The 26,470-nt window shown below is 38.5% G+C and overlaps 1 protein-coding gene and 2 pseudogenes across 3 annotated transcripts in view; 2 read left to right on the top strand and 1 right to left on the bottom strand.

Moving 5' to 3' along the window:
- REC114 (REC114 meiotic recombination protein) overlaps positions 1-26,470 on the bottom strand; it is a gene marked incomplete at both ends in the record, with an annotated part of 130,107 nt that overhangs the window by 41,988 nt on the left and 61,649 nt on the right. The gene's annotated exons all lie outside the window — the stretch shown is intronic.
- LOC308559006 (AP-1 complex subunit sigma-2 pseudogene) lies at positions 12,904-13,366 on the top strand (annotated as a pseudogene). The gene has a single exon. The product of its transcript is annotated as an AP-1 complex subunit sigma-2 pseudogene (transcript).
- LOC308563177 (large ribosomal subunit protein uL30 pseudogene) lies at positions 14,359-16,788 on the top strand (annotated as a pseudogene). Its single transcript has 2 exons — positions 14,359-14,376; positions 16,214-16,788. The product of its transcript is annotated as a large ribosomal subunit protein uL30 pseudogene (transcript).

The following is a 26,470-nucleotide window of genomic DNA, read 5'->3' as shown; positions in this document are numbered from 1 at the left end:
AGGTTTATGTGTACATGTACTCTATTATGCTCACATAATGACGAAATCGCCTAATGACACATTTCTCAGAGCATATCCCTGTTGCCAGGCAGCCCATGATTGTATACACTACAATACTATGTGTAATAAAAACTGTTTCTTTGGAATTTCAATTAACATTTACTCAACTAGACTGAATGGTATACCCTCACGGAAGGGTGCAATAAGATATACTCTTAACAAAAGTAGTGTTTTGAGTGTGTGTGTTTTTACTCCAAATGTCATATCTCATTTACATGGATACTTTTATCCAGGTCCTAAAAGTGGCTTCATGAACATGCCTTAAATTCTCATGTAAACTGTACTGGTGAGTAAATCAGTGCCTCTCCAAACTACAACTCTTGTTAAATGGGGAGTAAGTCCAATGATTCCCTCCCCCAACCCATACAACCAGGGGGACACCTGACACTCAGTGGGCCCATCCACAGGCTCTTATGAAGGGAAGGGTTTAAATGCTGTTTATTCAGAGGAGGGAGGAGGAGGAATCTGGAGCAACTCCCAGTTTCCAATTAGAGTGATCAAGAAAGTGGGGTAACAGCAAGAAAAATAATTGGAGAGAGTGGTTTTTTAAAAAACCGTGGTGCACATAAGTTTACAGCTTGATACACTTTACGCACATATATTTAACCATCATACAGATCAAGATAGAACATGTCCAGGATCTGGAAGGCTCCCTCATGCATGATCGCTCCCAGTCAATAACGGCCTCACTTCACCTACTACCAAAGGTGCCACTATTCTGACTTCTGTCACCATAGATTAGTTTTGCCTCTTTTTGAATATATGTACTCTTTTGTATCTGGCTTCTTTGGGGAAAGTGTTTATTTTTATGTATGTATTTCTGGGAAGCAGGGGAGGGTGGATTGATGGCAAATGGGAATGAGGAAGGTATGCGGTTGGTTTATTACTTTTCATATTTATTAAACACCTATTATGTGTCAGCATCTACTCTAGGCACAGACAACAGCTGGTGAAAAGAGCTTGGTATCTACCCTTAAGGGACACACACAGTCTGGATGGGGAGACCATTAATGAGTAATTACATCAACTTACAAACACTCTAAGAGCAGATGGTCATGGTGCTAAGAACACAGGAAAGGAGTGGCTCCCTTTGCCTAGAGAGGTAAAGGAAGCTCCAATAAGGACTGAGTTGAAGAAATAACAATACATAAGTTGAAAGATTTGCTAACTGTTGATAACCTGCAGTTGGGTGGTGAATGCATGAGGATTCATGATATTATCCTCTCTACTTTTCTGCATGCTTGACAATATCTATAATAAAAATTTTAATTGTGTCTTACGCAAAGAAATATTAAAAGCAAAGATAAAAGGGAAAACTACAGAGTTTCCAGGGAACCACAAGTCATTTGGGGAAATGTAGGAATTAAGATAGAAAAGCCAGGCAGCGACCAGATCATTAAGGACTTTGCTTATAAAGTTGGGCTTTATCTTAAGGCAACTGGGAACCACTGAAGCTACCACAAGCAGGAGAATGATTTCATAAGACTCGTATTTTAGAATAATCATTAAGATACCAGTACAGACACTAAATAAGAGAAGAAAGAAAGTGATCAATGGGAAGTTACTTAAGTAACCCTGGCAGGAGATAAGGAGGGATTATTTTATGCTGAGTGAAATGAACCAGTCAGAGAAAAACAAATACCATATCATCTCACTTATATGTGGAATCTAGTGAACAAACAAACTGAGGAACAAAATAGAAACAGAGACATAGACACATGGAACAGACTGACCACTGTCAGAGGGAAGCAGTGTGGGAGGGACTGGATGAAAGAAGGTGAAGGGATTAGCCAAGAACATATATGCATAACCCATAAACACAGCAGTGTGGCGATGGCCAAGGGAAGGGGGCTGGGGAAGGGTGGAGGTGGGCAAAGGGGGGAAAATGGGGACACCTGCAATAGTATTAACAATAAAAATAAAGTTAGAAAAAGAGAGTAGAGTGATAATGAGGGCCTAAACTGAGGTAATGGAAATAAAGATAAAGGAACTCGTGTTAAAAGTATTTTGTTTTAATATGATTTATTAAAAATTAACCTGTTGTTCTTTGTAAATCAAGCTGAAAGATTTAGTACAAAGAGCTGCATTAGAGAGCAAATGGTCAAAGTGAGTATTTTTCTATTTACATTTCTCCACATGGCCTTGCAGCAATTAAAGTTATTTTCCCATAATGTTTATCCCTCATAAGGGGTTTCAGTTAGACTAAATAAAAGGAATCAGATTCTGAGATAGTTGCAGAGTAACTGGAAGCTCTGTCCACTTCTCTCAACTCCAAACCTGTCTTACAGCTAAATTACAGAGCAATCAACTTGAAAAAGCACTTGAAGCATAGCTGATCTGAAATATTATAACCAAGGAGCACAGAAGAAGCCAAGAGACTGGTAAGAGGGGCTGAGACATGGAAAGGGTGAGCCCCATCACGCAGATGCAGCGGCTGAGAAGCCAGAGAGATATTCCAGCTGCAAAACTCCCTCCCCACCAGGAGCATGGAGCCTCTAACCCATGCAAGGATCCCCAACCCTGAGCACCAGAGATGGGAAGAGGAGCCCAGTAGCATCTGGCAGGGGAGGCGAGAATCAGTGGAGATTTTGTTCACCTGGGAGACTCAGATCCAATCATCTCAGGGAAGGAGCGCTCCCATTGTTACAGCACCAGCCTAGGAAGTTTGCTCCGAACTCCAATTGCTGGAGAGACCACACTGCTGTAACTGGATCCTGAGGAGGGGTCTGCTCGCTGCAGCCAGCAGTGACTTTGAGGGACCCTCCATTCTCTGGAAAGGCTTTGGGCAGAGAGTGTGTGGCTTGGAAAAGAGAATTAGCCTCGCCCACCTCTAGTGCGTGGTTGGCACCCCTCCCCCCACCTGCTGAACTGCTGGGTTCGGCAGCACAGCTGAGATTTTTGGTCCATCCTGCTCAGTTTAATGGCCATGGGGAGATGGTCTTTCGGCCTGTCCTACTGGCATAGGAGCCGGAGCACAGTTGGCTCTGCCCTTCTGAGACCTGCCCTTCTGAGACCAGCCCAATGGAGAGATTGGAATGCCCTGCAGGGCTGATTTTCGTTCCCCTCCTGCTTGGTTTGGTGGTGTGGGGGTGCCCGGGAGCAGTGCAGAGCTGGGTTTCTTGGACTGTGTCTTCTGGGGAGGCTTTTGTCCAGGAGTCAGATAGGCAAGTGCTGGACTCTATGGCTGCACTGTGGGGAGGCATATCCAAGCTCCCCTACTAGTTCAGCCCCCAGTTGCCCAGGGAAGGAGAGGAAGTGCCTGCCCCCCTCCTACAGGTTGCAGGCACCACCCTCAATAGGAAACTGTTTGAATCAGCCCTGCCAAATGCTGGATACTCACTGTGGGCACAGTTCTGTCAGGGAGGGAGAGCAACTCAGGGCAGGGACATTCAAAGTATGAGATCCTCGGAGGCTATTGTCTGAGATCCGGAGGAGGTCTTTAGCTCCCCCCTGCAGGCTGGGCAAGCATCATCCTCAATGGGAGACTCTTATGACCTAACCCCCGGAGCCCAGGGTGGCTGACCTTGCTCCTGCAGAGGAGACTGTTGGCTATACCCAACCTGAACCTACAGCGAGCCTAGTTAAGGGGCACTAGAGTTGGAAACTCTGGCAGAACTGAGTGATTTGGCTTTGAAGCAGGGTCTAATTTTCCCTCATTGAGTGCCTGACTGCATGGTTCCCAAGTAGGGGGCCTATCTCGGCTAGCCTGGGTTCATCCTAAACTCTCTTTTAAGAAGGCTCTGGAGGAAGACCATACAACAGCTCAAAGGAGGCTGAATAGCTGACAGGTGAAGGGGGACCTCAGGGAGCCTCAGTCCTATCACAGATCTGCCCCTAGCTCTAAGTTGGAAAAATCCAATCCTTTTACATAGATTGGCCTTTCTCATGTACATGAAGGACTAGTAGATGCAGACACAAACAGTGAACAGTGTGGTAGTTACAGACAGGTAGTCAAAGGCCAAATACATATAATATCTGATAGCAACCTGCACCTGCAGTCCACCCCAGGGGACCAAGAACCAACACAACCAGTGGTGGGCTTCAGACCACACCAGGGCTTGACCCAATCAGCCATACAAGCCGCATATCCAAAGGGGGATTCCGGCAGGCACCAGACCCTGCTGGAACAACCGTGCTTTGGGGAGCCCCTGCACAGCACCTCATACAGGGTTATAAAGGGGTGATATAGTCACCTAGCCTGAAGGGCTAACTGCACCCATGAAAGAGCCAATAGCAATCAAGCCTTAACTAAAACAGGGCGTGCACAGAGCCCACAAGAGACATTCCTGGAACATGGAACTGAGATAATATGGAAGACTGTGCCACTGAGCCCAACAAGACACCTTGAGACTGCACCTGCAGAGCAGCTTGCACACTGTGGTCAGGGTTGAGCCTCACAGTCAGCCAGCCTGAGGGTTGATCCCACCCATGAATGAGCCAACAGCAATCAAGACCCAATTACAACAGGAGGGCCCACATAACCCACACAAAGGACATTCCTAGAGCACCCAGCTCAGGAGATCAAGGAGATTGCACCACTGGGTCTCACAGGACACTTACTATATAAGGCCACCCCATGAAGACTGGGAGTCATAGCAGTATTATCTTATACACAGAAACAAACATAAAAAGACACCCAAAATGAGAAGACAAAGAAACAGGCCCCAAATTACAGGAAGAATCTCCGGAAAAGAGTTAAATGAAATGGAGGGAAGCAATTTATCAGATGCAGATTTCAAAGTAATGGCTATGAGGATGATCAAGAAACTTAGTGAGAACTACAACAGCATGAAGAAGGAGATAAAGACCATGAAAAATTATCAGTCAGAAAGGAAAAATATCATATCTGACCCAATCAAGAATACACTGGAAGGAATAAAAAGTAGTATTGGGAGCCGGTGACGTGTCTGGACATGGTCCAGGTCACATGAGGGTCTGGAGTCAAGGACTCGACCCTCCCCACAAGTTCCCATGAGGAGCCGAGATAAAGAAATTACCAAGCTCTGGGCTCACACAGGAGGCAGGATATTTACTCAGAAAGTGTTCATGCAGCCTTGAAGGAACTACTTTGTATCACCCTCACCTCATTACTAAGTGTTTGTTACTTACTATATAATAAAGGCATTGAAGCCATTTGGCCCTGCTCCTCATTAGAGGGCGCTGCTCCTCATTAGGGGACAGTCCTCCTGATCCCATAACTTTGTCTCTTTCATTCCCACCGCTCAAACTCAGGTTTGTTCATTTCTCAGGCTGGTTCCTGACAAAGTAGGTTAGATGAAGCAGAGGATCTAATCAGCAATTTGGAAGAGAAGGTAGAAAAAAACACCCAATCACAGCAGCAAAAAGAAAAAAGAATTAAAAAGCATAAGGATAGCCTGAGGGAACTTTAGGACAACATGAAACTTTAGGATTCCCATCAAGATGCATCATAATTAAAATGGCAAAAGTTAAAGAGAGACTCTTAAAGGCAGCAAGAGAGAGAGAGTTAGTTACCTACAAAGAAATTCCTATAAGGCTGTCAGCTTATTTCTCAAAAGAAACACTTCAGACCAGAAGGAATTGACATGGATTATTCAAAGTAATGAAAAGCAAGAACATGAATCCAAGACTACTCTATTCAGCAATGCTATCATTTAAAACTAAAGGCAAAATAAAGAGCCTCCCAGACAAAACCTGGCTAAAGGAGTTCATTACCACCAAACCAGCATTGTAAGAAATATTAAAGGGTCTGCTTTAAAAAGAAGAAAAAACAAAGAGAGAAACGTAAGTATAAGAAAAAATGGCAACAGATAAGTACCTATCATAATAACCTTAAATGTAAATGAATTAAATGCTCCAATCAAAAGACATAGGGTAGATAAATGGATAACAAAACATGACCCATATATATGCTATCTACAAAAGACCCACCTCAGAACAAAAGATTCACACAGGCTAAAAGTGAAGGGGTGAAAAAATATTCTATGCAAATGGAAACAACAAAAAAAAAGCTGGGGCTGCAATACTTATATCTGACAAAATAGATTCAAAACAAAAGCCATAACAAGAGATGTAGAATACTAAAGTAATCAATCCAACAAGAGGAAATTGTAAACATATATGGACCCAATATAGGAGCACCTAAGTATATTTAAATATATTTTAAAAACTGTTAGTGGACTTTGAGGGAGAGATTGACAGCAATACAGTCATAGCAGGGGATTTTAACACCACACAGTCATCACAGATAGATCTTCCAAACAAAAAAATTAACAAGGAAACAGCAACTCAAAATGACACACTAGATTAGGTGGATTTCATTGATATTTACAGAGCATTTCATCCCAAAGCAGCATAATATACATTCTTCTTGAGTGCACATGGAACATTCTCAAACAGAGACCACATGTTAAAACAAAAAATAAGTCTTGCCCTAGCCGGTTTCACTCAGTGGTTAGAGGATCAGCTCGGTGAACAGAAGGGTCCCAGGTTCGATTCCGGCCAAAGGTATGTACCTCGGTTGCAGGCTCGATCCCCAGCACCCGTTGGGGCACGTGCAAGAGGCAACCAATTGATGTGTCTCTCTCACATCAATGTGCTCTCTCTCTCTCCCCCACACATGCACTCTCTTTGAAAAGCAATGGAAAACAAAACACAAAACATTCTTAGGTGAGGATTGAAAAAAAAAAATGAAAAAACTCCACAAAATAAGTCTTAACAAATTCAAGAAGATTGAAATCATATCGAGCATCTTCTTGGATCATAATGGCATGAAACTAGAAATAAACTACAATAAAAAAACCTCAAAAACATTCAAATACATGGAGGCTAATTAGCATGTTATTAAACATCGAATGGGTTACCAATGAGATCAAGGAAGAAAAAAAATTTCCTGGAAACAGCTGAATATGAACACACATGGGATACAGAGAAAGCAGTCCTAAGAGGAAAATTCATAGCATTACAGGCCTACCTCAAGAAGCAAGAAAAATCTCAGATAAATCTAACCCTATACCTAAAAAGAACTAGAAAAAGAAAAACGAAACCCAGAGCAAGTAGAAGGAAGGAGATAATAAAGATTAGACCAGAAATAAATGACATAGCAACTAAAAAGCAATACTAAAGATCAATGAAACCAAGAACTGGTTCTTTAAAAAGATAAAATTGATGAACCTTTAACAAGACTCATTAAGAAAAAAAGAGAGAGGACTCAAATAAAATCAGAAATGAAAGAGTAGACATAACAACTGACTTCACAGAAATACAAAGGATTGTAACAAAATACTATGAACAACTAACTATATGCTAACAAATTGGACAATCTGGGCAAAACAGACAAATTTCTAGAAACATACAATCTTCCAAAACTGAATCAGAAGGAATCAGACAACCTGAACAGACCAATAACAACTAACTACACTAAAGCAGAAATAAAAACTCTCAGCAAACAAAAGTCCTCGACTGGATGGCTTTACACATGAGTTTCACCAAACAGTCAAGAAATAATGCAAATCCTTCTCAAACTATTCCAAAAAATTCAAGAGAAGGGTGGACTTTCAAGCTCTTTTTATGTGGCCAGCATTATCCTAATTCCACAACCAGATAAAGATACTACAAAGAAAGAAAGTTATAAGCCAATATCTCTGATGAACTTACATGCTGAAATCCTCAACAAAATACTAGAAAATTGGATCCAGCAATACATTTAAAAGATCATACAACATGTCCTGGCTGGCTTGGCTCAGTGGTTGGAGCATCAGCCCTCAGGCTGAAGGGTCTTGGGTTCCATTCCTGGTCAAAGGCACGTACCTTGGTTTCAGGCTTGATCCATGGCCCTGGTCAGGGCAAGTGTGGGAGGCAAACAATTGATGTGTCTCTCCCACATTGATGTTTCTCTTTCTCTCTCGCTTGCTCTATCCCTTCCACTCTCTCTGAAAAACAATGGAAAAAATATCCTCAGGTGAGGATTAAAAAATAAGTAAAAGATCATACAACATGATCAAGTGGGATTTATTCTGGGGATGCAACACTGGTACAATATTTGCAAATTAATAAATGTAATACATCACATAAACAAAATGAAAGATAAAAAGCATATGATCATATCAATAGATGCAGAAAAGGCATTTGATAAAAATCCAGAACCCATTTATGTTAAAAACTCTCAATAAAGCAGGAACAGAGGGACCATAAGTCAACATAATAAAGGCCATATATGAAAAACCTACAGACAACATCACAGTCAATGGGCAACAACTAAAAGCATTTCCCTTAAGATCGAGAATGAGACAGGGCTGTCCACCTTCACCACTCATTCAACACAGTACTGGAAATCCTAGCCACAGGGAACTGACAAAAAGAAGAATAAAAGGCATTCAAATTGGAAGGGAGCAAATAAAACTGTCATTATTTGCAGATGACATGATATTGTACATAGAAAACCCTAAAGACTCCACCAAAAAACTACTAGATCTAATAAATGAATTCAGCAATGTAGCAAGATACAAAATTAATATTAAGAAATTGGTGGCAGTTTTACACACCAATAATGAACAATCAGAAAGAGAAACTAATAAAACAATCCCATTTACTATAGCAATAAAAATAATAAGGTACCGAGGAATAAGTTTAACCAAGGAGGTAAAAGACCTATACTACAGGACATTGAAGAAAGAAAACAAGGAAGATACAAACAAGTGAAAGCATATACCCTGTTCATGGATTGAAAGAATTAACATCATCAAAATGTCCAATATATAGATTCAATGCAATTCCTATTAAAATGTCAGTTACATATTTCACAGATTTAGAACAAATATTCCAAAAATTTATGTCCAACCAAAAAAAGACCCCAAATAGCCACAGCAATCTTGAGAAAGAAGAACAAAGTTGGCTATATCATAATACCTGATATCAAACTATACTACACTGTTATTATAACCAAAACAGCCTGGTACTGGCATAAGAACACACATATAGATCAATGAAACAGAACAGAGTGCCCAGAAATCAACCCATGTTTCTATCATCAATTAATATTTGACAAAGAAGGCAAGACCATACAATGGGGTCAAGGCAGTCTCTTCAATAAATGGTTTTGGGAAAATTGGACAGCAACATACAAAAAAATGAAATTAGACCACCAATTTACACCATCCACAAGAATAAACTCAAAATGGATAAAAGATTTAAATAACCATAGTCTCTCATAGCAATATTTTTGCTGATATATTTCCCAGGACAAAGGAAACAAAGGTAAAATAAACAAATGGGACTACATCAAACTAAAAAGCTTCTTCACAGCAAAGGAAACCTTATCAACAAAATGAAAAAGGAATCCACTATATGGGAGAACATATTTGCCAATGATACGTCTGATAAGGGGTTAGTTCCCAAAATATGTAAGAACTTACATAACTCAACACCAGGAAGACAAACCAATTAAAAACTAGGCAAAGGACCTGAATAGACACTTCTCCAAAGAGGACACAGAGATGGCTTAGAGACATGAAAAAATGCTCAAAGTCACTAATCATCAGAAAGATGCAAGGAGGTGGAGAAAAGGGGAAACCTCTTGCACTGTTGGTAGGAATGCAGACTGGTGCAGCCACTAAGGAAAACAGTATGGAGTTTCCACAAAAAGTTAAAAATGAAACTGCCTTTTGACCTAGTGATCCTGCTTCTGGGAATATATCCTAAGAATCCTGAAATACCAGTCAGAAAGATTATATGCACCCCTACGTTCATAGCAGCATTATTTACAATAGCAAAGATCTGGAAACAGCCCAAGTGCCCATCAATAGATGAGTGAATAAAAAAGCTGTAGTATATTCACACCATGGAATACTATGCAGCTGTAAAAAACAAGGAACTCTTACCTTTTGTGACGGCATGGATGGACCTGGAGATTATTATGCTAAGTGAAATAAGCCAGACTAAGACTAATACCATATGATCTCACTTATATGTGGAATCTAATGAACAAAATAAACTGATGAACAAAATAGAAACAGAGGCATGGATACATGGAACATACTGACAGAGGTCAAAGGGGAGGGGGATCATGGGGTACTGGATAAAAGAAGGTGAAGGGATTAGTTACAGAACATATGCATAGCCCATGGGCACAGACAACAGTGTGGTGATGGCCAGAAGGTGTGTGTGGGGGGGGGAGGCTGGGGACTGGAAGGAGGTCAGTAAAGGGGAGGAAAATGAAGGACATCTGTAATAGTGTCAACAATAAATACATTTTTAAAAAAAGGAATCTCAGTAATTGACTTAGAAGTGCTAACCCCTTGGAAGGTGCCCCAGAGAGCCCAATGTCCTCACTGTCAGCTGGAGAGTTTTAGTTACTCGGCAGACTAGGTTGAACAGCAGTGACAAAGTGGAAAATTCAGCTGAGTGCCATTGTATAAACAAGTCAACAGCCAAAGACCAACAAAAAAAAAGGTGAAATTTCAAGCTAAAACTAAAAGCTAAGCTAAACCCAAATGTTTGAAGTTCACAGCATATTTTGTTGATTTCTATGTGTTTGTGGATTGTACAAAACATCCATCCTCAATATAAGTGGCAAAAAACAGCAGTCTTTGATAGCTTCAGTACCTTGTGTTAAGTTTTATAAACATACACAACAAGGAAAGTCTATTTCTAATCTTTTACTGTATAAGAACACAGAGCATGCCAACTGAAATAGCCTACATCCATTAATATTATTTACTGTATCTGCTCTTTATTTCATTCTGGCTTCATGTCTTTATTTGGCCATATTCATTAATATGAAGTAGAAAAAGCACACTGTGGTATAAAAACTGTTTCCTCAGTTACAAATGTTAGACAAAGTGGAAACTCATTTATTCTTCCTTGACTATTTGCAGTTCAAATACTGCTATTTCTGCTCCCTGTTCCCATCACTAGTAACTGCTGAAGTCAGGAAATCTCATTAGAATTTGCCACCTCATCATTCTTAGGCAGGTCGACCTACTTAGCAGTTTAGTCTACTATTTTTTTGCCTGATTGTTGTAAGAGGAAGAAATAAAAGCTTCATCCCCCAAAGAAAAAAATCTTAAATCACAAATGTAGTGTTCAATAGATCCTTCAAATACCTAGAGCAAACAGGATGGAGGAACAAATGATCCGGAGCAGTGGATATATGTATTGATTCAGAAACTTAATAAGAAAAAGTCACATCAAGGACTTCTGCACACAGTATTGTCACAAAAGGCAAAGAAAATTGGACAAAAGGCCAAGAGTAATAACATTCACAATGCTTTATAGTTTTGTGTGCTTTGCATAGCCTCAATAAACTATACTAAATATATAATATTTCCAAATCAAACAATAGTTTAAGGTGCAGGAAAAAATTAAGTTAATGTTTTGATAAGCCACATTTAATTTGGCAAGATATTTTGTTACGTAAAACAAGGGAGTTTTCAAAACTAATAGTGAGAAAAATATATTTACTATTGCATAATATCCTAGGAAATTTATAAAGTATTTATTATACACAGTAGAATGTGAGAATGTATGCTGCTCTGTATTTCTATGATTTACTTTTGGCATTCTTCTGCCTCTGATTTCCATACAATTGTTTGTCTCTACTTCCATTTTTGGTCTTCCCTGTAGAAATAAGTGAACAGTCGAAAATAATTAAATCTTAAATTTTCTTCTGGAAAAAAAAAAAAAAAAGCCTCTGTTCTCTTAGGACCCACAGGCATTAAACAACAAAATAATGACAATGTTACTGTTTATATCACATTTTACAATTTGCAAATCTATTTTATACACAGCAGGACAGATATTATTTTCATTTTATTACTGAGGGCACTGAGAGTGAGAATAGTTGAATATTTTGTCTAAAGTCAAATTTCATGGTACACAGGAAAACTAAAGAATCCTGGTATTCTAACTCATAAAATGGTGCTAGTGGCAAAATAAATAATAATAATCATGGATGATAATCCATAGAATAAAATGAATATATCATCAAATAAATAAGTAGGTAAATGAAGGAAAAGGGACAGCTCTTTCTTACAGTAGAACTGTAATTAATAAATACAAAAACAATCACAGAAATAGAAAATCACCATTTGATAAACATCAGAGCAATAGTTGTTGCAGGTAAGACGCACCAATGGATGCTAAAATTAGTGGACAATGCCTGGCCAGGCGTGGCTCAGCAGTTGAGCGTCAACCTGGGATCCAGGCGATTGGGGTTCGATTCCCGGTCAGGGCACATGCCCGGGGTTGCGGGCTCAATCAATGACTCTCTCATCATTGATGTTTCTATCTCCCTCTCTCTCTCTCCTTTCCTCTCTCTGAAATCAATAAAGATATATTTTTAAAAAAATAAAATTAGTGGACAAGAGTATAATAAAAAGCAGGAAACTTGCATACCTCAGAATATCTCCTCACAAGATACTTAATAATTATAAAGAAAAAAATAGTCACTTTACAATGGAGAAAGCAGGCAGATATCACTTTAACCAAGTGATCAAGGTATTCAGCTCTAGTAATGAGACCTATCAGTATATCATGCACCTCCTCTGGAGATGATGAAGTGAGAAAGGCCAAACATCTTTGTCTTTCAGAGACATCCTACAAAATAACTGGCCAGTGTCAAAGTCATAAAAGACAAAGACTGAGGAACTGTCCCAGATTGGAAGCACTCAAGGAGACATAATAACTAAATGCAATGTGGGATCCTAAGTTAGGTCATAGGCAAGCAAAAGAGAGGTGGGATAACTAGAGAAATAAGAATAAGGTCTGTGACTAACCAGGTGCCTTCCCCACAAGCAAAAGGGCTTCTCCTTCTCAGCCTCAGCTGCCACAGGCCACCACCTCCCCTGACTGCAGCCCTAGGCCACCATGCAGTTTATGTTGCTTTTTAGGTTTCAAGGAAGGTTTTGACTGCAGAAATGGTATGTCCCGCTATTGTCAAAGAGAAGAAAAAGATTGCAAGGGAACTTGTTCAAACCATTTTAGCATGGAAAATTAAAATGTGCAGCTTTCTTGAGTGGAGTGATCTGAAGATTGTTTACAAGAGATATGCTAGTCTATATTTTTGCTGTGCTACGGAGGATCAGGACACTGAACTAATTACCCTGGAAATAATTCATCATTATGTGAAATTACTTGAGAAGTATTTGGCAGTGTGTGTGAACTTGATATCATCTTAAATTTTGAGAAGGCTTATTTTATTTTGGATGAGTATCTTTTGGGAGAGGAAGTTCAGGAAACATCCAAGAAAAGTGTCCTTAAAGAAATTCAGCAGGCTGATCTACTGCAGGAAGAAGCTGAAACCCCAAGTAGTATTCTTGAAGAGACTTGACTGACATAACTTTCCTCCTTTGTTGAAGACTTCTGGCATTTCACACACTGCCTTCATGTCCATGTTAGTTAATGGTATAAGATGATGTCTTGTCAGTATTACTGTTTTGCTAAGCTGCTTCATTCAGGCCTATACAAATTTATTTTTAAAGGGAACTTTGGTTAATCAATTGACAACTTATGGGACTTAAATATAAATTAGAGTGATAGAGAAAAAGAAAGGTACCTGGATACTTTAAGGCTTATAGTTCTGTTTCTCTTAATCTGATTGTATCTATGAAAATGACAATCAGGCAATATACATTTACTAATTACTATCTTTAGCAAAAGAAACCTATGAAACCAAAGACCACTGTACTTCAGCATATATGAGATTAAATGTAATTGACATATCACATATCAAATGAATAAAAATTTAACTCTGTTGAAACTTAACAAAAAAAACAAATTTATACCAAAGATTCTTATTGGAGACTACATATCTGAAAACAAAGGGAATGCACATATGACTAAATTGGAATTATGCTGTTTTACGTTAAAAATTATTACTTTAACATTCCAAACCCGGATGAAGAACAGAGACTGATTGTTTCATAACAGTGAGCATGTTATTTTTAAGGCCAAGGAACATTTGACTACTGAGAAATTTTTGTGGTCATAAGCATTTAGTCACTTAGTTGGATTGCTTTTGATGCCCCACAATAAAATGGGAATGTTGACTTATCGGGAATTCTTCATGACAGATTCTTACGGAGAATACGTTACTCTCTCTACAAAGTATTGACTAAGTCATTTAAAGCACTAATGTTCCTTCTGGAGTGCTTGTTGCAGCCACATTTATTTTGCTCACCCCTACTGCTTCCCTCTACTTACAAGTGCTGCAAACTTTAGGGCCACTTTCTGCCCTTCCATGGCATTGTCTAGTTATAAGAAATCTTATAAAAATAAAAACATACCATCTTTCATAGAAAAGTGAGAGCTGAATGAGGTAAAATGGCATTAGTGGGCCATGTATTTTTAAAAGCTGTTTCAATATCACTTTTTTTTTTAATCCTCACCTGAGGATATTTCTTCCATTGCTTTTCAGAGAGAGTGGAAGAGAGAGAGAGAGAAACATTGATATGAGAGAGACACATCGATTGGTTGCCTCTCACATGAGCCCTGAGCAGGGCCGGGGATCGAGCCTGCAAGTGAGGTATGGGATCAAACCCAGGACCTTTCAGTCAGAGGGCTGAAGCTCTAACCACTGAGCCAAAAGGGCTAGGGCGAAATGTCACTTTTATACATACTCCATGTGTAAACATTTCTTCACAGTTTATACTTTCATTTGTAATTGCTGCACTGGATTAAGCTTTGTTGTGACTGTGACCAATATTCAGGGCACGTGTACGCTGCCCCTCACATCACCAATTAGGTGTAATAAACGTTCAATGTACACCACTGTAGTGTGTTTTTACCTACCTGTTTCCAAAAGCTTGTCAAACTGTAGAGAGCGGCTGAAGGAGAAAATTCTAAAAAATATTTGATTTTTAGAGAGAGGACAGGGGAGGGAGAGAGAGGGAGAAACATCGATGCGAGAGCGCAACATCAATTGGCTGCCTCCTGCATGCCCCTTGCCAGGGATTGAGTCCAAAACCTGGGCATGTGCCCTGACTTTTTGGTGCATGAGATTGATGGCCAACCAACTGAGCCATCCTAGCCAGGGAGGAAAATTTTTTTAAGTATTTTTCAGTAAAATGTTGAAAATTCACCTCCATTTGAATGGTTGTTAAAAGCACACACAAGATAAATGGCAGATATAAGGAGTCTTCCTATACTTCAAGTTCATTAAAAAATAATGCGGATTCCATGCTACTGAGAGCTTAACTACACACTTATTTCCAACCAATAAGTGCCACTTTTAAAACCTGAAAAGAAAAAAAAAAAACAGAGGAAGGAGGCCTGCAGAATAGTTAGTACTGTGTCAATGTTAACTTCCTGGTTTCAATTATTGCTCTATGCTAAATATTAACATTTGGGAAAAGCTGGGTAAAGGGTATATGGGAATTCCTTGCACTATTTTTGCATCTTTTTTATAAGTTTGAAATTATTTCCCAATAAAAATTTTTAAAGAAGATTATGGTGTTAGTGCTTACAATCTAAATCACATTATTTGGAACTGAATTTTCTTCGTTTCAAATCTATAAATTGTCTCCTCAATAAGCTCCACTGAAGTATTAAACACTCACAAGTATTAAATGAAAGGTTTAAAAAGAAGATTTTAAGTAGTAATAGTCCAAGTAAATTCTGCTCATATCCCCTTTGTTAATGATTAGTGATATAAAAAAATAACATTTTCCCAAATAATAATAAAATAATTACCATTTTTAAAAAAAACCCAAGTAACACTGATCCAGTTGAAACTAGTATAGACAAATATAGCAGGGGGGAAATCATATACCAAAGGTGTTTTCAGAAAGACTCTGAATTCTACAACCTCTTAACGAGAGAAGGAATCCAGAAGCATGGCTGATTACTAGCACTAAACCTGTGTCATGTAATTTGATAAGAGGATAAATAGGGCAGTAAATTCAACCAAGAATTATTTTGTTGCAGTCAAAAGTAATAAGAGAAATAAGGAAGCTTGTTTTGAAAGTTTTCACTGTAAAAGCTTTAAGACTGTAGTATTTACAACGTTTCATTTTGAGCTATGGCACCGATGATAAGACTTATCACAGATAACTGGTGAACTACCCATCAACATAAACATTTCAACAGTTTCCTTCTTCTTAAGAAGAAGCGAAGGAATTTCGCAGAGCTGAAGATCAAGCACCTAAGAAAGAAGTTTTCCCAAAAGATGCTTTGAAAGGCAAAGAGGAAACTTATCTATAAAAAAGCTAAGCACTATCACAAGGCATATAGGCAGATGTACAGATCTGAGATTCGAATGGCTAAGGTGACAAGAAAAGCTGGCAACTTCTATGTACCTGTGGAACTCAAACTGGCATTTGTCATCAGGATCAGATGTATCAATGGTGTGAGCCCAAAGGCCTGCAGCTTCTTTGCCTTTACCAGATATTCAATGGCATCTTTGTTAAGCTCAACACGGCTTTGATTCACATCCTGAGGATTGTGGAACCATATATTGCACGGGGATACCCAAACCTGAAATCAGTAAATGAACTGATCTACAAGCGTGGTTGTGGCAAAATCAACAAAAAACGAGTTGCCCAGACAGATAACACATTGATTGCTTGATTCATTGGTAAATATGGCATCATCTGCATGGAGCATCTGATTCATGAGATCTGTGCTGTTGGGAAATGCTTCAAAGAAGCAAACAACTTCCTGTGGCCCTTCAAATTATCTTCTCTATAAGGTGGAATGAAGAAAAAGACCACCCATTTTGTAGAAGGTGGAGATGCTGGTAACAGGAAAGACTAGATCAACAGGCTAATCAGAAGGATGAACTAAGGTATCTACCATGGTTATTTCTGTAATCCAGTCAGTTAATAAACAGAGAGTACTTTAAAAATGAATAAATAAATAAATAAACTCTCTTTTGGGGTAGCTAATATCCTTTCAAAAGTATTATTCCAAAGTTATGACTCACTTTAGAGAGAAGAAAGATAAGAGATGAAAGGGTTAATATTATTGGCTTCACGAGCTTAAATACAAAATAGAAACTCTTTTCAGAACTGTCAAGAATTAGTCCTTAAAGAAAGAATAACAAGATATACACAAAAGGCCACAATGCCATACAACAGAACAAAAGTATAATTATAGTTTTAAAAGCATAGCAGGCTAGATAAGTCCTTAAATTCCCTAGAGCCATTACTGTATCAGTAAAGCTAGATATCACTCTCACTTCACTTAGTATAACAAAGTAGCTCAGACTTAGGTCAAAGATCACCCAATTAGAGGGCTTTGCTTGTCTGATCCACTATATACAGGAAGTTAATTACTTTCATCTAGATAAATGTTCCTGATTTGTATTTGGATATTTTAATTCACTGATAGCAGATCACCCAATTATTAAAACATAACCTCATCTGAGATACCAACCAACCAAACATCATAGAAAATTGTAAAACGTTAACTATTTGTTACCGTATAGTGAGAAAAGGTACATTTTTGTGGAATGCTTAAAGTGTTTTAGTGGGGAGAAAAATAATCTAAAAGGTTTAAACATCCAGGTATGATAACATCTTAAATAGAGGCATTTAACTCACACCTAATTCCATCACAATTAAAATGCCAAAACAAATCTAAAATGGGAGAGAACTACATCAATACTAGAAACTAAGAATGGATGTCATTCATATGGCAAAACTGTTGAAGAATATCTGAAAGACATCGTAAGATAGATCTGAATAGAAAAAAGATGTCAAGAGCCAACTAGTGACTTATCCTCCTGAGAAAGGAATGCTGTGACTTAGAGAAAGCAGAAGAGATACTGGCATAAACACCATTAATAAGAAAGGTAAGAGCTAGGGAATGGGTGGCCATAGGAAAAAATGAGAAACCCTCCACATGCAATTCGTTTACCACCACCAATCAAGAGCATTGGAAACAACCATGTCCAAGGAGACGCACTGCAGCACACCAAACAATGATCTAGGAAATCTAAGACTTTCTCCCGAAACAGGGCAGGTATACCAGGAAGGTGGATAGATAACTACAGTATACCCACTGGCCTTGTGGCTAGCAAAATACCCATTCCTCATAGAAGAAATTGGACAGAGATGTCACTCCCCTGCTAGGACAGGCTCCCAATCCACTCCTCTCAGGCTTCTGGGTTGATGAACAAAAATATACATTTCTATTAACTGGGTCTCTTATGTAATGCTTGAAAGGAAAATCTATTAGTACCCAAGGACAGTGAGGTTACTGCAGGTGCATCCACCAACAGGCCTCCAGATGAGACGTCTCCAAGCATAGGGATAAATAAAAGGGGTTCGGGGTGGAGGAAGCGGGAGGAAAAGGACAAAAAAGCAAAGCCATCCTGGATCCAGGAAACCGCCCTGCGGCAATAAAGAGGAGGATACAACACTTGAGATATAAAAAGGGGCATATAATTTTGAGAAGAATCTGGAAACAAGTAAATTTCAGTTAAATTTGCACTGTATGAAATATAAAAATTTTTAAAAAAGGTTCTTTGAAACAAGATGAAGGATCAGATATTGGGTAACAGATTGAGGTTAGTTTAAGAGTAAGGTAGACGTAGGTAGGAAACTAAAAGAAATAAGAAAAGAATAAGATGAATAAAAGATGTAATAGTAGAAAAAAGGTAATAAAAGGTAACTAAAAAGGTAACAGCAGAAGTAAAAACTAAATCAATTATAACCAAATGGAAAAATGAGCACAAGATTTCAACAGACATTTCACAAAATGGGATATCCAGATGACCAATAAACATAAGAAAAACAATTTCATTAGTAATTACAAAAGTATAAATTAAAACCATAATGAGATATCACTACATGCCTACCAAAACAAAAACAAGAATGTGGAGCACTCTCGTACATTATTATGGAAAGTGTAAATTGGGCATAGTCACTTTGGAAACCTCTATGGTAGTATCTACCAAAGCTGAATGCAGGGATAACCCATGACCTGTCCATCAGAGTGTGCCCATAAATTAGTAGCAACAGCATCACCTAGGAGTTTGTTAGAAACACAAAACCTCAGACTATACCAAAAACCTTCTGACTCACAATCAACATTTTACCAAGAGCCCAGGTAATTTATATGCACATTAAAGTATGAGAAGTGCTGTCTTACTTCAACCTTGTCCATTTCATTCCTAGTTATAAGTCCAACAAAAATGCATACAAGTGCTTACTGAAAGGTATGTACTAGAATGTTCATAGCAGTGCTATTTCTGTTTTTAAATTTTTTATAATTTTATATTAGTTTCAGGTGTACAGCATAGTCATTATACATTTATATAAGTTGATTGCCCTCAGTTTGTCTAGTACCCACCTGGCACTACACATAGTTATTAAATATTATTGACTATATTCCCTATGTTGTACTTCACATCCCCATGACTGTTTTTATAACTGGAAATTTGTACATTTTTAATCCCTTACCATTTTTCATCCTTTCCCCTAACCCCCATCCCATCTGGCAACAAATCAGTCTGTTCTCTGTATCTATGAGTTCATTTCTGTTTTGTTTGTTCATTTATTTTGTTTTTTAGATCCCAAATATAAGTGAAATCATATAGTACGTGTCTTTCTCTGTCTGACTTATTTTACTTAGTATAATACCCTCTAGGTCCATCCATGTCACAAATGGCAAGATTTCATTTTTTATGGCTGGGTGATATTCCACTGTATAGATGTACCTATATATGTATGTACCACCTCTTCTTTATTTGTCTATTGATGGATACTCAGGTTGCTTTCATATCTTCGCTACTGAAAACAATGTTACAATGAACATAGGGGTGCATATGTCTTTTTGAGTTAGTGTTTTGAATTTCTTAAATATGTACCTAAAAGTGGGATCACTGAATCATATGGTAGTACTATCTTTAATTTTTTGAGGAAGTACTTACTGTTTTCCATAGTGGTTACACCAATTTACAGTCCCACCAACAGTTTACCAAGGTTCCCTTTTCTCCACATCCTTACCAACATTGTTATTGATTTATTGATAATAACTGTCCTGAGAGGTGTGAGGTGATATCTCATTTCAGTTGTAATTTGCATTTCTCTGATGATTAGTGATATTGAGCATCTTTTCATGTGTCTATTGGCCATTTGTATATCCTCTTTGGAGAAATGTCTATTCAGGTCCTCTGCTCAGTCTTTAATCGGATTGTTTGTTATTTTGGTGTTAAGTTGTATCCTTATATTTTGGATATTACATTTGGTGAATATCTTCTCCCATCCAGTAGGCTTTTTTTAAATCTTCACCTGAGGATAAACTTAATGATGTTAGAGACAGGAGAGAGGAAAAGAGGGAGAAAGAGAGAGATAAGTATCGATGTGAGAGAGAACATCAATTGGTTGCCTTCCATACATGTGCAGATCAGGGATCGAACCTGTAACCTAGGTATATGCCTTGACTGGGAAGCAAACCCACAGCCTTTTTGTGCACGGGACGATGCTCTGACCAACTGAGCCTCACCGGTCAGGGCAGTAGACTGTCTTTTGATTATGTTGATTGTTTACTGTGCAATACCTTTTATTTGATGTAGTCCAATTTGTTTCTTTTTTTCTTTTGTATCCCTAGCCTGAGGAGACATATCCAAAATACTACTACTAAGAATAATGTTAAAGAGTTTACTGCCTATGTTTTCTTCTAGGAGTTTTGTGTTTTCAGGTCTTACATTTCAGTCTTTAATCCATTTTGAGTTTATTCTTGTATATGGTATAAGAAAGTAATGAAGTTTCATTCTTTTGCATATGTCTGTCCAGTTTTCCCAACACCATTTTTTAAGGAAATTGTCTCTTCATTGTATATTCTTGCTTCCTTTGTCATAGATTAATTGATCACATAGGTGTGGGATTATTCTTAGTTCTCTTTTCTGTTCCATTAATCTATGTGTCTGTTTTTATGCCAGTACCATTCTGTTTTGATTACTATGGCCTTGTAGTATAGTTTGATATCAGTTAACATTATACCTCCAAATTTGTTCTTTCCAAAGAATGTTGTGGCTATTCAGGGCCTTTGAAGTTCCATATACATTGTTAAATTATCTGTTCTAGTTCTGTGAAAAATGCCATTGGTGTTTTGATAGGGATTGCATTGAATCTGTAGATTGTTTTGGGTAGTATGGACAATTTAATGATGTTAATCCTTTCTGTCCATGAGCATGGTAAAGTATTCCATTTATTTGTATGGAATTTTTTTCTTCAATGCCTTATAGTTTTCTGAGTACAAGTCTTTTAACTCTTTTATTTAAGTTTATTCCTAGGTATTTTATTCTTTTTGATGCAATTGTAAGTGGGACTGTTTTCTTAATTTCTATTTCTGATAATTCCTTATTGGTGTATAAAATACAACTGATTTCTGAATATTAATTTTGTATCCTGCTACTTGACTGAATTCATTTATCAGTCCTAGTGGTTTGTTGGTGAAATCTTTAGGGTTCTCTATATAAGGGTGGTGCAAAAGTAGGTTTATGATTGTGAGTACACAAAATAGTTTATTCTTATATCATTATTTATTAGTTATTGTATTATTTTTCTATAGGAACAACTGTAAAACTACTTTTGCCCCACCCTGTTTAGTGTCATGTTATCTGGAAATAATGACAGTTTTATTTCTTCCTTTTGAACTTGGATGATACCTTTTATTTCTTACTGTCTGATTGCTGTGGGTAGGGTTTCCAGTACTACACTGGATAAGAGTGGTAAAAATGAGTATCCCTGTCTTGTTCCTGATCTTAAAGAAAAAGCCATCAGCTTTTTCTGAATATGTTATTAGACGTAGGGTTGTCATATATGGCGTTTATTATGTTGAAATATGTTCCCTCTACCCTATACCCACTTTGCTGAGATTTTTTATCATAAATGGATGCTGGATTTTGTCAAATGCTTTTTCTGCATCTATTGATATGATCATATGATTTTTATCCTTCATTTTGTTTATATGGTATATCATGTTAATTGATTTGCAGATATTGGACCAAACTTGCATCCCAGAAACAAATCCCACTTGATAGTGGTATATGATCTTTTTAATGTATTGCTGAATTTGGTTTGCTAATATTTTGTTGAAGACTTTTGCAAGTATGTTCATCAGGGATATTGGTCTACAATTTTCTTTCTTTGTAAGTCTTTATCTGGTTTTGCAATTAAGATAACGCTGACCTTGTAAAATGAGCTTGGAAGTCTTTCCTCCTCTTGAACTTTTTGGAATGGTTAAAAAAAAAAAAAGGTGTTAGTTCTTTGAATGTTTGTTAAAATTCACCTGTGACGCCACCCAGTCCCGTACTTTTTTTTGTTGAACTTTTTTTAAAATTACTGCTTCAATTTCATTAGTTGTAGTCAGTCTGTTCAGATTTTCTGTTTCTTTTCTTGATTCAGTTTAGGAGGTTGTATGTTTCTAAAAATTTATGCATTTCTTCCAGATTGTTCAATTTGTTGGCATGTAGTTGTGCACCATATTTTCGTATAATCCCTTGTATATCTGTGGTATCAGTTGTTACTTCTTCTCTTTAATTTCTAATTTTATTTATTTAGATTTTCTCAATTTTTTTCCTTGATGAGTCTGGTTAAACGTTTATTAATCTTGTTTACCTTTATTTGAAAACCCAGCTCCTGGTTTCATTGATTTTTTTAAAAATTGTTTTTATTAATTTCAGAGAGAGGAAAGGAGAGGGAGAGAGAAAGACAGAGACATCAATGATGAGAGAAAGTCATGGAATGGCTGCCTCCTGCACGCCTCTCACTGGGGATCGAGCCCGCAACCCAGGGATGTGCCCCAACCGGGAATCAAACTGTGACCTCCTGGTTCATAGGTTGACAACTCAACCCCTGAGCCATGCTGGCCAGGCTCACTGATCTTTTGTATTTTTTTTTAGATTCTATTTTGTTTATTTCCACTCTGATCTTTATAATTTCCTTCCTTCTATTAACTTTAGGTTTTGCTTATTGTTCCTTTTTCTAGCTCCTTTAGGAGTAAGGTCAGATATTTTATTTGAGATTTTTCTTGTTTCTTGAGGTAGGCCCATAAAGCTAAGAACTTCCTTTCTTAGAACTACTTTCACCATTCACATAACTTTTGGGTTGATGTATTCCCATTTTCATTTCTTTCAATTTATCTTTTGGTTTCTTCCTTGATCTCATTGTTAACCCACTCACTGTTTAGTGACGTTATTTAGCCTCCACGCATTTGTGTGTTTTCAAGTTTTTTTCTTTTTTGTTAATCTTCACCCAGGGATATTTTCTCCATTGATTTTTAGAGTGGAAGGGAGGGATGGGGGAGAGAAAAAGAGGGAGGGAGAGGGAGACATTAATGTGAGAGAGACACATCAACTGGTTGCTTCCTGAACGCACCCAGACCAGGGTCAGGGAACAACCCTGCAATCCACATATATACCCTTGACCTGAACTGAACCTGTGACTCTCAGTGTGTGGGCTGATGCCCTGAGTACTGAGCTACACTGGCCAGGACTAGTTTTTTTCTTGTAACTGATTTCTAGTTTCATACCATTGTGGTCAGAGAAGACGCTTGATACGATTTCAGTCTTCTTAAATTTACTGAGACTTGTTCTGTGTCCTAACGTGGTCTATCCTAGAAAATGTTCCATGTGCAGTTGACAAAAATGTGTATTTGGCTGCTTTGGGGAGAAATGCTTTGAAAATGTCAATTAAATCCATCTGATCTATTGTGTCATTTAAAGCCACTGTTTCCTTGTTTATTTTCTGTCTGGAAGATCTATCCATTGATGTCAATGAAGTGGTAAAATTCTCCACTATGACTGTATTGCTGTTGATTTCTCCCATTATGTCCATTAAGATTTGCTTTATATATTTAGGTGCTCCTATGTTGGGTGCATAAATGTTTACAAGGGTTATCTCCTCTTGTTGGATTGATCCCTTTATTATTATGTAATGTAGTTTTTTGTCTCTTATTATAGCCTTTGTTTTAACATCTACTTAGTCTGATATACGTATTGCTGTCCCTGATTTTTTTCATTTCTATTTACATAAAAGATCTTTTTTCATCCCTTTACTTTCAGTCGGTGTGTGTCTTTCATTCTGATGTGGGTCTCTTGTGGACAGCATATACATAGACTTTGTTTTCTTATCCATTCAGCCACCTATGTCTTTTGATTAAAGCGTTTAAGCCAGTTACATTTAAAGGGATTATTGATAGGTATGTATTTGTTGCCATTTTATTCTTTATATATGTTCCTCTTTTTTTCTTTCTTTTTCTTAAAGAAGTTCCTTAACATTTCTTATAATAATGATTTGGTGGTAATGACCTCCCTTAGCTTTTTCTTGTCTAGGAAGCTATTTATTTCTCCTTTACTTTTAAATGATAGCCTTGCTGGGTAGAGTAGTCTTGGTTGTAGGTCCTTGTTTTTCATCACTGAATATTCTGTGCCAATCCCTTAGGCCTGAAATGTTTCTGTTGAAAAATCAGCTGACAGTCTTATGGGAACTCTCTTATAGGTAACTGTCTTTCCCTTGCTGCTTTTAAGATTCTCTCTTTGTCTTTCACCTTTAGCATTTTAATTATGATGTGTCTGGGTGTGGGCCTCTTTGGGACTCTCTGTGCTTCCTGGACTTGTGTGTCTTTTGCCTTTACCAGGTTAAAGAAGTTTTCAGTCATTATTTCTTCAAATAGGTTTTCAATCCTCTGTTCTCTCTCTTCTCCTTGTGGTACTCAGTATGCGGAACTTGTTATACTTCATGTTGGTCTAGAGGTCCCTTAAATTATCCTCATTTTTTAAAAAAATGTTTTTTTCTGCTCTGACTTGGTGTTTTCTGCTACCTTGTCTTCCAAACCACTGACTTGGTCCTCTGCTTCATCTAACCTTCTGTTGATTCCCTCTAGCATATTCTTCATGTCAGATATTGTATTCCTATTTCTGACTGGGTCTTTTTTATGGTTTCTATGTCTTCTTTCATCCTTACTATTTTTTTGTTTAAGTTCTCACTGAGTTCATCCATTCTCCCCCTAAGTTCCTTGAGCATCCATATATCCATTGTTTTAAACTCTGTATTGGTAGGTTGCTGCCTCCATTTCATTTAGTTCTTTTTCTGCAAATTTCTCCTGTTGTTTTTTTTTCATGTGGGGCATGTTTCTTTGTCCCCCATTTTGGTTGCCTCTCTGTATTTGTTTCTGTGTGTTAGGTAGATCTATGTCTCCTAGTATTGGTATGATGGCCTTATGTAGTAAGTATCCTGTGGGGCTCAGTAGTGTAGTCCCTGATCACCTGAGCAAGATGCTCCTGGAATATCCCTCGTGAGCCCTCTTGCGGTAGTTGATCCTTGATTGCTGTGGGGTTGACCCTCAGGCTGGTTGACCCTCAGGCTGGTGAGGATCAGCCCTGACCACAGTGTTTTAGCTGTTGTGTGGGTGTTGACCACATGAAATGGAATTCACCTGTGGTGCCTGCTGTGATATCCCTCTGAATGTGTTGCTTATGGAATTAATTGGGTCCTGCTCTGGTGTGGTCTGAAGCCCACCATAGTGTATGTTGGTTCTGGGGCTTCTTGGGAAAGACTCCGGTGCAGTTCAATGTCAGATCTGCCTGTGACTGGTTTTGGGCCACCTGTTTGGAGCTACAAAGTGATCCACAGTTTGTAGCTGCCTCTGTTGAGCCTGGGTGTATGTGGGAGGAGCCAAGGTGTTCATGGTGGTGAGCTTCCACCAGTACCGAGTTTTGGAGTAGGTCAGCAAATGTCCTAAGGTACCCTATCTGCCTCCACCTGCCTGCTGCCTATTAGGCTGTCATTGAAAGAGCCTCTGGTGGTACTTGAGTTGTGTGAAATAGGTCCTCAGTGAGTCACTAGTAGGGGTGACTGGTGTTCTCCAGATTGATGTAGATTCAAACTCAAAGCCAGTGCTGCATCTGAGACCACTCATATCCCAGAGTACACCAAAACCAGCTGCCACCTGCCAGGTGCCAGCAGACATTTGTGGTAGGTCAGGGTCTCAGGGATTTGTCAGAGTAAGGCCAGCAGAGTTCATCAGGCCCAAACAGACCAAGATTTTGGCCTTGTGAAGTGAGGGCTCTTCACCAGTGGGGCATGGGTGAGAAAAGCGGTCACCACCCTAGAGCCAGACAACTCAGTCTGTCCTTGATTCTAGCCTGACCTCCTCAAGAGCCCTAGCTTGGAGGGCAGGGGTGCCAGAATTTGGGAGGGTGGTGCCAGTCAGGCTGCAGGAAGAGGGCATGATGGCCCTCGCCCCAGCGCTACACACTCAGTTTCTGATAACCCCTGAGTATGCCCAGACCTCTACACTCCATGCCAAAGCAGCTGACTCCTCAGTAGGGTGGAGCCACAGGCAGTCAGGAGGGTGGAGCTATTGCATTCCCCCAGGCTGATACTATATGGAAAGGAGTGCTCCACCTAAGAATGATGACATGTGTGAGCAATGTAGGAGAGGGACTCAGCACAGGGACGCTGGCAGTTGTCCCTGCAGCTCTCTC

Source organism: Miniopterus schreibersii (genome assembly GCF_964146895.1).
Source record: "Miniopterus schreibersii genome assembly, chromosome: 1".
NCBI lineage: Eukaryota > Metazoa > Chordata > Mammalia > Chiroptera > Miniopteridae > Miniopterus > Miniopterus schreibersii.
This window is presented reverse-complemented; position numbering and strand designations above follow the sequence as displayed.